At 44.1% G+C, this 14,029-nt stretch overlaps 1 protein-coding gene across 1 annotated transcript in view; it reads right to left on the bottom strand.

Moving 5' to 3' along the window:
- LOC126456532 (extracellular serine/threonine protein CG31145-like) overlaps positions 1 to 14,029 on the bottom strand; it is a 312,135-nt gene that overhangs the window by 80,180 nt on the left and 217,926 nt on the right. The gene's annotated exons all lie outside the window — the stretch shown is intronic.

Genomic DNA, 14,029 nt, shown 5'->3' with positions numbered 1-14,029 from the left:
AAACTTATTGTGGCATGGGTAGCTGCCGGAGAGGATTCTGAACTTGGCTCAACAGTGGATATTTTAAGGAGGCTGATGTTCCTCATTCCGTTTTTGATCATCCGTGGAGTGTGTGTTTTAAATGGTTTTCATGCAATTTTTAACTTGTTTTAGGACATATTGTCCGCTTTGGGACTGACTGCAGCTGTATACGTGCCCGGGAGCCGTAGAGTTAATAGTTTAATCATTTGTCACGCCAGCAATTGGTATGTTTATTTAATGCTGAAAGTGCCTTAAGGCAACTGGAAGTGATCTCTAAGTTTCCTGCTAATTTACTGGGAGACGGGTAATGTTAAAGTATTGCTCCTTAAGAATTTGGGACCGTGCTTATTATATATTCCAGTGTGGTTGTGATTTGACCTTGTTTTCATTGCAATCTATTTGTGCTGCAGGCCATTTGTTAAGACTGCTCGTTCCCTGGCGTCGGCGAGGTTATGGATTCTTGTTAGAACCTCTCATTGCGGGGCCAGTCGGATTATATATAAATATATACCGCCTGCTATGTGACCCTGTGCACAAACCGTGGGGAGTGAACGCTCGTATTGCCTGCCGGCCGTAGCGTTATTGCTTCCAAACACTGCTACGGGCCTTAACGCTGTTCCCTAAAGTTAAGTGCAATTTGGAAATCATTCTGAGTCATTATGTCCGTTAGTTAAGTGATGCTTCCTTGTTAACATTGGCGTTTCTGTATGTCATTTTATTGGTTATTACTAGCCCTTCTTATTTAAGACTTATGTTAATCATTTGTGTATCTTTAATGAGCATGCAACTTTTTATTATTCCTGTGTGCAAGTTTTACGACCTTGGTTGGCCCTCTTTGTATTTTTAGTATAAGCATGTTTCACTGTGGACCTTTGTGTGGGCAGTTCAGTTTTATTAAGCTTTAAGATCTCTTTGTTCGTTATGAAGTTGTGGTATTACGTGGCTGTGTAACTTTGGTTGGAAGTGTATAGTGTTATTAGTCTCTTGAGACATGGTTAAACAATAACGATTGTTTGTGATTGATTATTCACCATGAACTGATGACCTCAGATGTTAAGTCCCATAGTGCTCAGAGCCATTTGATTATTCACTGTACCTACTATCAATGATTTTGGTTGTGGACGCAAAATAATATGATTCGTATTCGTGTTTATGTAATTCAATCAAAGTGAAGATTTGTATATTGCATAAGTAAGAGGGCAAATGTCCGAATTGAAGTTTATAATAAAGTCTGTTTTGAGTCAAATTAAAATTGTAAAACAATCACAAGCTTTTCCATCACCAGTGATCCCGGGATTCCTATTTCCTTTAAATAACCGTGGTGAGATTGTAATTTTGATTTTCTAAAGAACTGGGTTGTACCACGGTACACGCGAAGGGTAACAACGACGTCACATCGTCGCCCGGAAGCAATGAGGCCTTTGTAGGTCGCTGGAGGGAGTTGGCACCACATCTGCGCATACCAGTCATCTAATTCCAGGGACGGGGTCGATGAGCTCTGACGCCACGTTGAATCCAGATGTGTTATGTGTTCGATCGGTTTGAGACCTGGCGAGTTGGGGCGCTGGAACATCAACTGAAACTCGCCAATGTGTTCCTCGAACTATACCATGACACTCCTGGCCTTGTGACATGACGCATTATCTTGCTGAAGAATGTCACTGCTGTCGGGAAACACGATCGTCATGAAGGGATATACGTTGTCTGCAACCAGCATACGATACTACTTGGCCGCCACGATGCCTTAACGAGCTCCACTGGACCCATGTATGCGCACGTAAATATTCCCCATAGGATAACGGAACCGCCAGCTTGCCTCCGTTCTGCAGTGCAGGTGTCAAGGAGCTGTTCCCTTCGAAGACTACGGATTCGCGTCCTCCCATCGGCATGATGAAAAAAGTGTCGGGATTGATCAGACCGCCCAACACTCTGCCATTACGCCAACGTCCAGTCCCAATGGTCACGTGTCCATTTCAGTCACGTGTCCATTGCCGATATCGTGATGTTAACATTGGCACATCAATGGGTCGTCGGCTGTGGATGTCCATCGGCATCGGTGTTCGGTGCACTGTGTGTTCAGAGGAACTTGTACTCTGCCTGACATTAAAGCCTGATGTTAGTCTTGCCACAGTTCGCCACCTCTCCTGCTTCACCAGTCTACCCAGCCTGCGACGTCCGACATCTGTAATGAGGGGTCGCCGACCAACCTCACGACGTTTGGAGGCGGTTTCACCCTGGTTTCGCCACATGTTGAAGACACCCACCACAGCACTCCTCGAAAACCCGACAGATTGTGTAGTTTCCGAAATGCTCGCGATCACACTCTGGGCCATTAAAATCTGCCCTCCGTCAAAATCAGATGGATCGTGCACCTTCCCAGTTTTCCACACAGGCAGCACGCTCACTGATGCTAAGTGCAACATGCGTTTGTCTGAGTACCAGTTATTGCTCAAGAAGTGATGCTGCTGTCACCTGGACGGTTTTATGTCGATAGAATGTCAGTAGCCATGATATTCTGCCTGACAGACGTATATTCTCATTTGATTTAGGGATAATTAGAGCTTTAGGCTGTATAGCTCATCTCCGTCCCCCCCCCCCCCCCCCTCCCATACACACGCTCCCGACGTATTTACATTCTCTCAGAAGATATTTACAATTTCATTCTTACAATGTGTAGGTTGGGGGAGCGCAGACAAAATCTGCTCATCATGTGTTTCTTGCGATGTCCAAGCACAATGGTGTTTCTTGCGATGTCCAAGAACAATGGATGACACAGAATTGTTTCCTGTTAAAAAAAAAAAAAATTTAAAGTGAAAATCATATGTATATTCGATGGAATGTCCCAGGTTGTTCTAGTGTGATTCCACCTCCATATCACTGCCCGGTGGAGGAATATTCTCGTCGCTTCTTGGTGGGGATACAAAAGACATGTCCTCATAATCTTCATGAATCTCCCCCCCCCTCCCCCCACCAACCCCTCACCCATCCTCCTCCACCTTCCCCACTGGATCGGTCATTCCCTCTTCTGCCTCCCTTCCGGGTCCGTGCACCTACGCCTCCCTGGTGTTTGCCCCAGCCGTCCGTCCGTCTGGACTTGGCACAGGGACCCAAGGACTCGGTTCCGCCTGTGGCTCTCCGTCGCCGTTTTCTTGCGCTCCTCGCCTCATTTTCGAGCTGTGAGACTGTCTACACTGATGGTTCCCTCGTTGATGGTCGCACTGCCTACGCTTTTGCTCACGCTGCCCATGTTGAGCAGCGCTCCTTGCCTGCTGGCTGCAGTATTTTTACTGCGGAGCTGGTGGCCATATTGCGCGCTCTTGAGCATATGCGTTTCTGCTCAGGTACGTCCATCGTCATCTGCAGTGACTCCCTGAGCAGCCTCCAGGCCGTCGACCGCTGCTATACCTCTTCTCCTCTGGTGTCCTCTATTCAGGAGTCTGTTTCCGCCATTACCCGTTCTGGTCGTTCGGTGGTCTTTGTTTGGACGCCAGGTCACGTTGGCATCCCGGGGAACGAACGTGTTGACAGGCTGGCCAAAGGGGCGATCGACGCCCCAGCTTTGGAGATCGGCCTCACGGCTCGCGATCAGCAGCTGGTGTTGCGCCGCAAGGTACTTGGGATGTGGACTGCTGAATGGCGTGGCATGACATCCCCGAATAAACTGCGGGCTGTCAAGGAGACGACCGATGTTTGGCGCTCCTCCCTGCGGGCTTCTCGCAGGGACTCTGTCATCCTGTGTCGGCTGCGCATCGGCCATACCTACCTGACGCACGGTCATCTTTTGCGTCAGGAGGATCCCCCCCTGTGTCGGTGTGGGTCCCGGCTGACGGTCGCCCACATTTTGTTGGAGTGTCCCCGACTGCGCACCCTCCGGCAGTCTTTTAATCTCCCGGGCACTTTGCCTTTGGTTTTATGTGACGATGCCTCCATGGCTGATGACGTTTTAAATTTTGTCCGTGGTAGTCCTTTTTATGGTTCCATTTAGGGAGGTCCTGCACCTTTCCCTTTCTGTGTCTTTTGTCCTCGCGTCTCTCAATATTTGTTGCTGTTTTGGTGTGTCGTCAGATGGTTGACTCTTTCCCTTTTTTTTTGTTCTCGTGGTCAGTCAACCGGTCTCCGGCCATCTTCTTTTCTTCTGTTTCTTTTTGTCCGGTGTTCATCTGTACTCTTCGTGTCTGTAGTGTTCGTTGCCGCATTTGTGTTCTTTTAGGGCCTGGGGGGAGTCTCCTTCCCCTTGGGGCTTTACCTGATCCGTGAATTTATGTCTCGCCTGTTTTTGGAATGGGGGACTGATGACATCCGCTGTTTAGTCCCCCTTAAACATCCCAATAACCACCACCACCCACTGGATCCGTGCCTGCAACTTTTGCAAGCACTGGGGACGTCCACTAATTACGTGAGGGGTTTTCTTTCAAATTTTGACCCCCACCATGCTGAGATTTGATGAGATGTGGTGGGACTCAGTCCCCCCCCCCCCTCCCGCCCCTCTCACACCTCTCATATTCAGGCAAGATAATGAAGATGGTTTTTTTGTTTTAAACTGTTTTTAGCACGTGATTAAAAACACTATTTTAAATATGACGTAGCTGAGTAGTGTTCGGACGTACAGAGGCAGAAAGGGAGACAAAAAGGCCCCACGAGAACAGTACGATGGATCTCTAGGAAATTCACCTTTTATTGGTATGTTATATACTTTAATTGTTAATGACCTTCACTTACTTTGCACATGAAAGACGACACTGTAGCTTCATTTGAAACGTATAATTATTTATCTTTTTAATCTCTTGATTTATATGATCACTGAGAGAATCCTCGTAGGTGAATTTAAACTTGGCTTGCTTCCACAAACGCTTAACTTCTTGCTCACAAGCGTGTTTTGATTTGTCGACATAATATGCGCAACTTGAAAGTCGTGATACAAATTCATGTTGAACACAATAACATTGGCTTTATATGCGTTGCAGAATATCACAACTGACTCACTGAGTAATACGCAGCGAATTCTACCTGCGTGGCAGAAAACTTATGGAATGATATTACCACTTGTGCGGCACTTGTTTCAAATCGGGAAATCGTGGATATACACACGTGAAAGACATTCAGTTCTGTTAGAGAGGCCGAACGATTGGTGGGTACTTTAATTTTGTCTATGCTCGGGGTTAATTATACAAAACAAAATGTTATTCATTATTATTATTTTATTATTATTTATTTTATGGCCTTCATTGGACCACTGTAGTCAAAAATACAAAGTTCTAAACAAGTTGTTACACATGGATACAATTTGGTTTGACAATAACTTAATATATTTAGGTAATATAATTATTAGAGGCTATTCTTATATGAAAGGTGTTTTGCTCTTCTGTCTGCCCAATATTTCTTCATTCTTTCAGATATTTTCTTTCTTTCTTCATCTGAGACAACTCTTCCCGTAGTCCTTTTATTGATTTTCATTTGTAGTCTGGTTTGCGGGTCTTGCAGTATTCTAGTTTTCTCTGTCTTGTTTTTTAGGTCATCTACTGTAATTTGAAGTTCTTTTATATCTTCCTTAATTTCTGTGATCCATTTAATGTCGCTCTTGCTATTCCACAATTTTTGTATTATTTTTTTACTAATTCAGTTTTCTGGAGTTCTCATCAGATGTCCAAAGAATGAGATGCGTTTCTTCCTGATTGTGCTCATGACTGGTTCTATTTTCTTATATACTGTTTCATTTGATGCTATTCTCCAATGTCCATTTATTTTATACTGTTTATTTATACATGTCCTAATTATTCTTCTTTCCATTTTTAGTATTCTGTCAATTTCTGCTGTATTAGTTGTTTTGAAGATAGTTTCAGCTGCATATGTTATTTCTGGTTGTGTAACTGTTTTATAGTGTTTTAATTTTGCATCTATAGATAGGTTTTTTTTGTTGTATGTAGTTTTGGTAATGTAATTTGAATAGTTCAGTTTTTTTATTCTATTTTGCCATGATGGCTTCTCATTTAGATTGTATGTTATTATTTCGCCTAAATATTTAAATTTATCAACAATTTTGATTTCCTGTTCTCCTATTGTAATTTTGTTTGCAAATGGTGGATCAGTTAGCATAATCTCCGTTTTTTCAAATGATATTCTAAGGCCTACTTTCTCTGCTATTTCTTGTAGTGATTTCACTTGTTGCCTGGCTTCTTGAACGGTGTTGGCTAGGAGAGCAGGATCATCAGCGAATCCCAAGCAGTTTAGGCTAATATCATCTTTTGCACTTCCATTATACTAACGTATATTCTCTGAACTAAAAAGTTGACGTGAAGTTCCCAGATGATGATTTTTCAACTTCTTCTGCTTTTCATTTCTTGCCTTATTCCCTGTCTGCACGGTTTCCGCATATTGTTTTGTATTTGGCAATGTCAGTGGTTGGGAGCATCCGGATGCCGTTGTTGACGCCATCCGCGCCTCCTCGTGGACGAAATACGTGAACCACCGCGTGTCTGATTCTGGTATTATAACATGGGAGGTGTGAACGTTTTCGAAATGTTTGAGAATTGTGTAACTGAAGCGGGACGTGGGAACCAGCCTTCCTAGTTAATCGGCAGGGCGGATCCGATCCGGGGCCGGCAGGCCTCCCCGAAACCCGACATTGGCGTGCTAATGCGCCCGTCCATTCGAGCGGGTCATGAGAAATCTTTCAGCCGCGATGGTGTTTGCATCTGTCGCAACTGTCATGTCTTGAGTGGTGAAAGTCTTTATCCCACATTCGTCTCATATTACCAGCAACTATTATCTATCAATATTTGAGTCTGGAATTTTTCAGAGTCGGCTGACATGGTCTTATTTCGGCGTACGCGTACTGTGTCTTGCGTCGAAACCTTCTGCAGAGTTTGGTATTTTTCGATTTTTTGCCTCGCTGGTGGAATCGCTGGTTGTGTAGAATATCTTTTCCAGGGATGCTTGAGGTGCGAATTTGGTCCGCGAGGCGGCGTGGCACGGGCAGCGGAGGAATCTGAAGTTAGCAGCGGTACGAGGAAGGTGGCAAGCGGGGTCCTGTGCTGGCAGCAGCCGGTGTAATGTGTCGGAAAACGACTTGGCCGCCCCTGGAATGATAGCGCTGCCCAGTTGGTGTTGCGAGCCGTAACTTGGAAAGAAGCTCCCCTTTTGCATGCAAGAGCGCTTCAGTTGCACAATACTGTTGTTTCCCGAGGGAGGTCGGTGGTTAAAGCAACGGTTGGAGGTCTGTACGGCTGTCACTATACTGTCGCTGCACCCTGGTTGCATTTACACACGGGTACTGGATAACTCCACGTGAAGCCGAGTTGCGTTGTTATTGAGTAATTCCCCATGTGTGTGTTTTAGTTGTTCGTCTTGCAAAATAATTATTGAGCCTGCTCTTGTGGGGCGCCATTAGCACCACTATTTCGTGACAGGTCATTTTTTTAAAATTTTTTTTTAATTGTTCATGCTATAACGTTGTCATAGAGTTTGCCATGGTGGGGACCGTTATTTGTATGCGTGTGTGGGGCCAGTGTGAACTAATTCATGTTCCAGGTCTTAGCACGCCAATTTAATGATGTATGTAACGTACTGCCAGGAAGAGTGCGTGTGAAATAACATAAGATGGCAAGATTGCGGTTCTGTAAGCCCACTGAGACAGCGGCGGATGAATTCTAATGCTGCAGATTTGTTCTTGAGTTAAGTAATTACCTTTTGCAATTAGATGATTCATGCCTCTTAACTTAGCGTTTATCTGAAGACGTCTGCACCTAAACTTGTTTGAAATTGTTCGGTACTCTTGTACAGTAAATCAGCAGATTTTGAACTGCGGCACAAAAAGAAAGGCGTGTACAAAACTAGTGATAAGGATATCCCGCTGTGATTGGTTGTGTATTTCAAGTGCTTTGGTTAAACTGGATTTATCTGAATTCTGTTTGTAGGTTTGAACTGCTGTCAGGCTGTTGTCATAAATTATTTTAAAGGTTACAACATCCATTTTGAAATAGCCTTGGCCATTTAAAACTTTTCATCACAAATAGTTGTCGAGCTTGAATTGAAAGTTTCAATAGATGTTATACTTCCTAAGAGCTGTTGAGTAAGAACTGTTGTTAATAAATTTGTTTCAAAAGATGTCTGAATTCATGTTAGCCTGGCATCTTACCACTTTAACAGCTTCTACCACACCACGTACGTAGCGATTTAAGGGCAGATGCCAGACTGGGATATATTGGAAGAATTCTAGGGAAATGGAATCCATCCACGATGGTGGAATGTTGGAAGCCACCACCTTCCAAAGCTCTTTTAAGCAATGACTCTAACACTCGCTCCCCTATGTCGTCCATATCGCCAGACTGTTCCTTCCCTCGTAGAAACCTTCGGTATACAGTTCCCTCTTATCCGCTCGCTTCTCTGTGTTTCACACTGTTATTACAAGTGTGTTCTTAAAGTTGACGCTTTTACTTTCAATTTCACCGAAGTTCGCTTCGAGCTGTGCATGTACCGAATCCGTCTTTCCGACGACCACTCAATGGTGACCAGGACAGCCACTAAATAATTTTGCGAGCATTGAGTGAATTAAACTTTATAGTTTAAAGCGATGTGGTTACTGTTCATCTCAGCCAAAACGTGGGTAATATGATAAAACAGAAGACAAACTCTCAGTATGTGAAGAACGTGCGTCAGTTGGTATAGCGAATCGTATTTTATCGTGTGGCGGAAGATCTGTACCTGATAGAGCTCCGGGGAGATACGTACTGCCTCAAATCATTATTGATCGCAAACACAACCGAATGGCAGTTTGCTGAAAGTTATGAGGTCGTTTGCAGAGCTATACAATTGATATTATCTGGCAATTTGTGGCTCTGTACGCACCACATGGGGAGGGGCGTGTGAAGTAAAGCAGGCGTGATAATTCTTCACCACTGAAAGAGAACATATCGCTGTAATGCAATAAACAAAGTTTCTGTTCATGGCAGTGTATCTGTGTGAATACACATATCGGCTGTTCCCACGAAAGAAACAGCAAACTGAAAACATACTTACGAGGGTCATGTAATACTTAGATAAATATGGATAGTGAAGGCAACGCTTAATGCTAGGAATTGAAATACTTGTGTTAGTTGGCAACCTTAAAAGTGTTATTGATTAATTCGGTTAATATCTACATAAATAGTCATCGAGGTGACAAACGTCATGGAATCGCGATATGCAGATATTCAGATGGCGGTAGTATCGCGTACACAAGTACACTACTGGCCATTAAAATTGCTACACCACGAAGATGACGTGCTACAGACGGGAAATATAACCGACAGGAAGAAGATGCTGTGATATGCAAATAATTAGCTTTTCAGAGCATTCGCACAAGGTTCGCACGGGTGGCGACACCTACAACGTGCTGACATGAGGAATGTTTCCAACCGATTTCTCATACACAAACAGTAGTTGACCGGCGTTGCCTGGTGAAACGTTGTTCTGAAGCCCCGTGTAAGGAGGAGAAATGGGTACCATAACGTTTCCGACTTTGATAAAGGTCGGATTGTAGTCTATCGCGATTGCGGTTTATCGTATCACGACATTGCTGCTCGCGTTGGTCGAAAGCCAATGACTGTTAGCAGAATAAGGAATCGGTGGGTTCAGGAGGGTAATAGGGAACTCCGTTCTGGATCCCAACGGCCTCGTATCACTAGTAGTCGAGATGACAGGCATCTTATCCGCATGGCTCTAACGGATCGTGCAGCCACGTCTCGATCCCTGAGTCAACAGATGGAGACGTTTGCAAGACAATAACCATTTGCACGGACAGTTCGACGACGTTTGCAGCATGGACTATCAGCTCGGAGACCATGACTGCAGTTACCCTTGACGCTGCATCACAGACAGGAGCGCCTGCGATGGGTACTCAACCACGAACCTGGGTACACGAATGATAAAACGTCATTTTTTCGGATGAATCCATGTTCTGTTTACAGCATCATGATGGTCGCATCCGTGTTTGGGGACATCGCGGTGAACGCAAATTGGAAGCGTGTACTCGTCATCGCCACACTGGCGCATCACCCGGCGTGATGGTATGGGGTGCCATTGGTTACACGTCTCGGTCCCCTCTTGTACACATTGACGGCACTTTGAACAGTGGACGTTACATTTCAGATGTGTTACGACCCGTGGCTCTACCTTTCATTCGATCCCTGCGAAACCATACATTTCAGCAGGATAATGCACGACCGCATGTTGCAGGTCATGTAAGCGCCTTTCTGGATACAGGAAATGTTCGACTGCTGCTCTGGCCAGCACGTTCTCCAGATCTCTCACCAATTGAGAACGTCTGGTCAATGGTGGCCGAGCAACTGGCTCGTCACAATACGCCAGTCACTACTCTTGATGAACTGTAGTATCGTGTTGAAGCTGCATGGGCAGCTGTACCTGTACACGTCATGCAAGCTCTGTTTGATTCAATGCCCAGGCGTATCAAGGCCGTTATTACGGCCATAGGTGGTTGTTCTGGGTACTGATTTCTCAGGATCTACGCACCCATATTGCGTGAAAATGTAATCACATATCAGTTCTAGTATAATATATTTGTCCAATGAATAGCCGTTTATCGTCTGCATTTCTTCTTGGTGTAGCAATTTTTTGGCCAGTAGTGTATAAAAAGTTTTGCATTGGCGCACGACGGGAATTAACAGGTTTTGATCGCGGAATAGTAGTTGGAGATAAACACATGGACATCCCATTTCGGTAATGGTTAGGAAATTGAATATTTCGTGATCCATAATGTCAAGAGCATGCGGAGAATATCAAATTACAGGTATTACCTCACGAGCAGCGGCGACTCCGTAGAGTTGTCACTGCTAACAGACAAGCAACAATGCATGAAATAACCGCAGAAATCAATGTGGCACGTACGGCGAACGTATCCGTTAGGTCAGTGCAGTAAAGTATTTGGCTTTAATGGTTTATGGCAGCAGGCGACGGACGAGGGTGCCTTTGCCAACAGCACGACGTCGCCGTCAGCGCCTCTCGTGACCGTATCGTGGGACGTCAGCCAACTGGAATGCTGTGGCCTGATCAGATGACCTCCCACTTCAGTTGGTAATACTTGACGGCAAGGTTCGAGCGTGGCGCAGACACCAGAAAGCCATCTACAGCTCTACACCCACCTTGATACTCTGCAAACCACATTCAACTGCCTGGCACAGAGATCATCGAACCACCTCCACAGTTCTCTATTATTCCAATCTCGTATAGCGCGCCGAACGAACGAACACCCATGTCTTTCCGTACGAGCTCTGATTTCACTTATTTTACCGTGGTGATCGATTTTCCCTATGTAGGCTGGCGTCAACAAAATATTTTGGCATTCGGAGGAAAGAGTTGGTTATTGGAATTCCCTGAGAAGATTCCGTCGCAACGAAAAACGCCTTTGTTTTAATGATGTCCATTTCAGTGCCACTCTGTCCCATACTTCGCGATAATATAAAACGTGCTGCCTTCTTTGAACTTTTTCGATGTACTTCGTCAATCCTATCTGGTAAGGATCCCACACCGCGCAGCAGTTTTCTAAAAGAGGACGGATGAGCGTAGTGTAGGCAGTCTTTTGTTACCCTTCCCCACAACATTTTCTGTGTGTTCCTTCCAATATAAGTTGTTCGTAATTGTAATACCGAGGTATTTAATTGAACTTACGGCCTTTAGATTTACCTGATTTACCGTGTAACCGAAGTTTAACGGATTCCTTTTAGCACTCATATGGGTGACCCCACACTTTTCGTTATTTAGGGTCAACTGCCTATTTTCGCACCATTCAGATATCTTTTATAAATCATTTTGCGATTTGTTTTGATGTTCTGATGACTTTATTAGTCGATAAACGACAGCGTCATCTGCAAACAACCTATGGCGTCTGCACAGATTGTCTCCCAAATCGTTTATATAGATAAGGAACAGCAAAGGGCCTATAACACTACCTTAAGGAACGTCAGAAATCACTTTTGTTTTACTCGATGACTATTCGTCAATTACTACGAACTGTGACCTCTCTGACAGGAAATCGCAAATCCAGTCACATAACTGAGACTATATTCCATAAGTACGAAATTTCACTACGAGCCGCTTGTGTGGTACAGTGTCAAAAGCCTTCCGGAAATCCAGGAATACGGAATCGATCTGAAATCCCTCGACAATAGCAGTCAGCACTTCAAGCGAATAAAGAGCTAGTTGTGTTTCACAAGAACGATGTTTTCTAAATCCGTGTTGACTGTGTGTCAATAGACCATTTTCTTCAATGTAATTCATAATATTCGAACACAATATATGTTCCAAAATCCTGCTGCATATCGACGTTAATGATATGGGCCTGTAATTTAGTGAATTACTCCTACTACCATTCTTGAATATTAGTGTGACCTGTGCAGCTTTCCAGTTGCTGGGTACGGATGTATCGTCGAGCGAACGTTGTATATGATTGTTAAGTGAGGAGCTAATGCAACAGCATACTCCAAAAGGAACCTAATTGGTATACAGTCTGGACCAGAAGACTTGCTTTTATTAAGTAGTTGAAGTTGCTTCCCTACTACGAGGATATTTACTTCTACGTTACTCATGTTGGCAACTGTTCTTGATTCGAATTCTGGAATATTTACTTCGTCTTCTTTTGTAAAGGTTGAACCAAGTTTGTCAACAAGATCCTCTGCAAGTTGGTGGTGGATCCATAATGGTGTGGGCTGTGTTTACATAGAATGGACAGTATTGTCTGGTCCAGCTATTTGGATCAGTGACTGTAACTGGTTATTTTCGGCTAATTGGAGACCGCCATTCATGGACTTCATGCTCCCAAACAACGATGGAATTTTTATGGATGACGATGCTCCATGTCACTGGACCATAATTATTCGCCATTGGTTTGAATAACATTCTGTACAATTCGAGCAAATGATTTGGCCACCCAGATTGACCGACAGGAATCCCATCCAACATTTATAGGATACAATGGAGAGGTCAGTTCGTCCACAAAACTGCACACAGGAAACATTTTCGCTAATGCGGAGGGCTATAGGGGCAACACGGCTCAACATTTATATAAGGGACTTCTAACGACTTGTTGAGTCCATACCACGTTGAGCTGCTGCAATGCAGAAGGAGGTCCGACGCGGTATTAGGAGGTATCTCGACTTTGTCACCTGAGTATCATGTCCAAGGTCTAATTTATGGTAGTCCGTCCGCTCGAAAGAAGTGTAAGGTAACAATGTGTTTTGAAACCTCCCTACATGATTGCTAACTGCCAAATAATTGAAACTTTTTGTATAGGAAAATTAATAGTTATATTTACCCTGAGCTCAGCAGCAATTTAATGTAGCATTTTGATGAGTAAAAGCATCTACAACAAAAGGAAACTGTTTGGAAGAATGTTGCACTCATCAGTAAGACACGTGAAGCCATGTGGTGCAATCGATGGCAAGCATAGCGTGCGACACCGGGATGTGAAACTAGTTGAGGAGACGCAGAGGTGACGCCACAACGTAACACACGAGGCCTACGAGAAAGATAGGTCGCGGCGCGTACGTCACGAAGGTAGGCCGAGCTTGCTCGCTCAACGCAACAGAAAAACTGCGTTTCTACACCTGTTAACTTTAACTGGGTGTGTATGTACAAACGACAATTGCATCTTCTTCTGGAATCGATTATTATTGAATCTCACTGTTATTAGTCCTACAATGATAGAAAGTGCATAGGCCTACTAATTATTTGTTACAGCTGTACTGGGGTACAATAAAATTAAAATCATATCAAAACGATTATCAGCTGCATAAGGCACCACATCTTGTATTAAATGAGGATAGTTACACAGAACAGACTAAATGCGACATACAAGCCGTTATACTATTTATGTCGAGAACTGATCTTAAATTTTGTTGTAGGAATAGTAATTAGTCTTCATAATAGCAGATTCTTGTAGAAGATGCAATTCTCGTTAGTACATACACGCCCAGCTCCGAGTTAGCAGGTTTAGAAACGCATTTTGTCTGCTGAGCTC

This window comes from Schistocerca serialis, chromosome 2, assembly GCF_023864345.2.
Source record: "Schistocerca serialis cubense isolate TAMUIC-IGC-003099 chromosome 2, iqSchSeri2.2, whole genome shotgun sequence".
Taxonomy (NCBI): Eukaryota; Metazoa; Arthropoda; class Insecta; order Orthoptera; family Acrididae; genus Schistocerca; species Schistocerca serialis.
The sequence above is the reverse complement of the archived record's forward strand: the minus strand, read 5'-3'. Positions and strand labels throughout refer to the sequence as shown.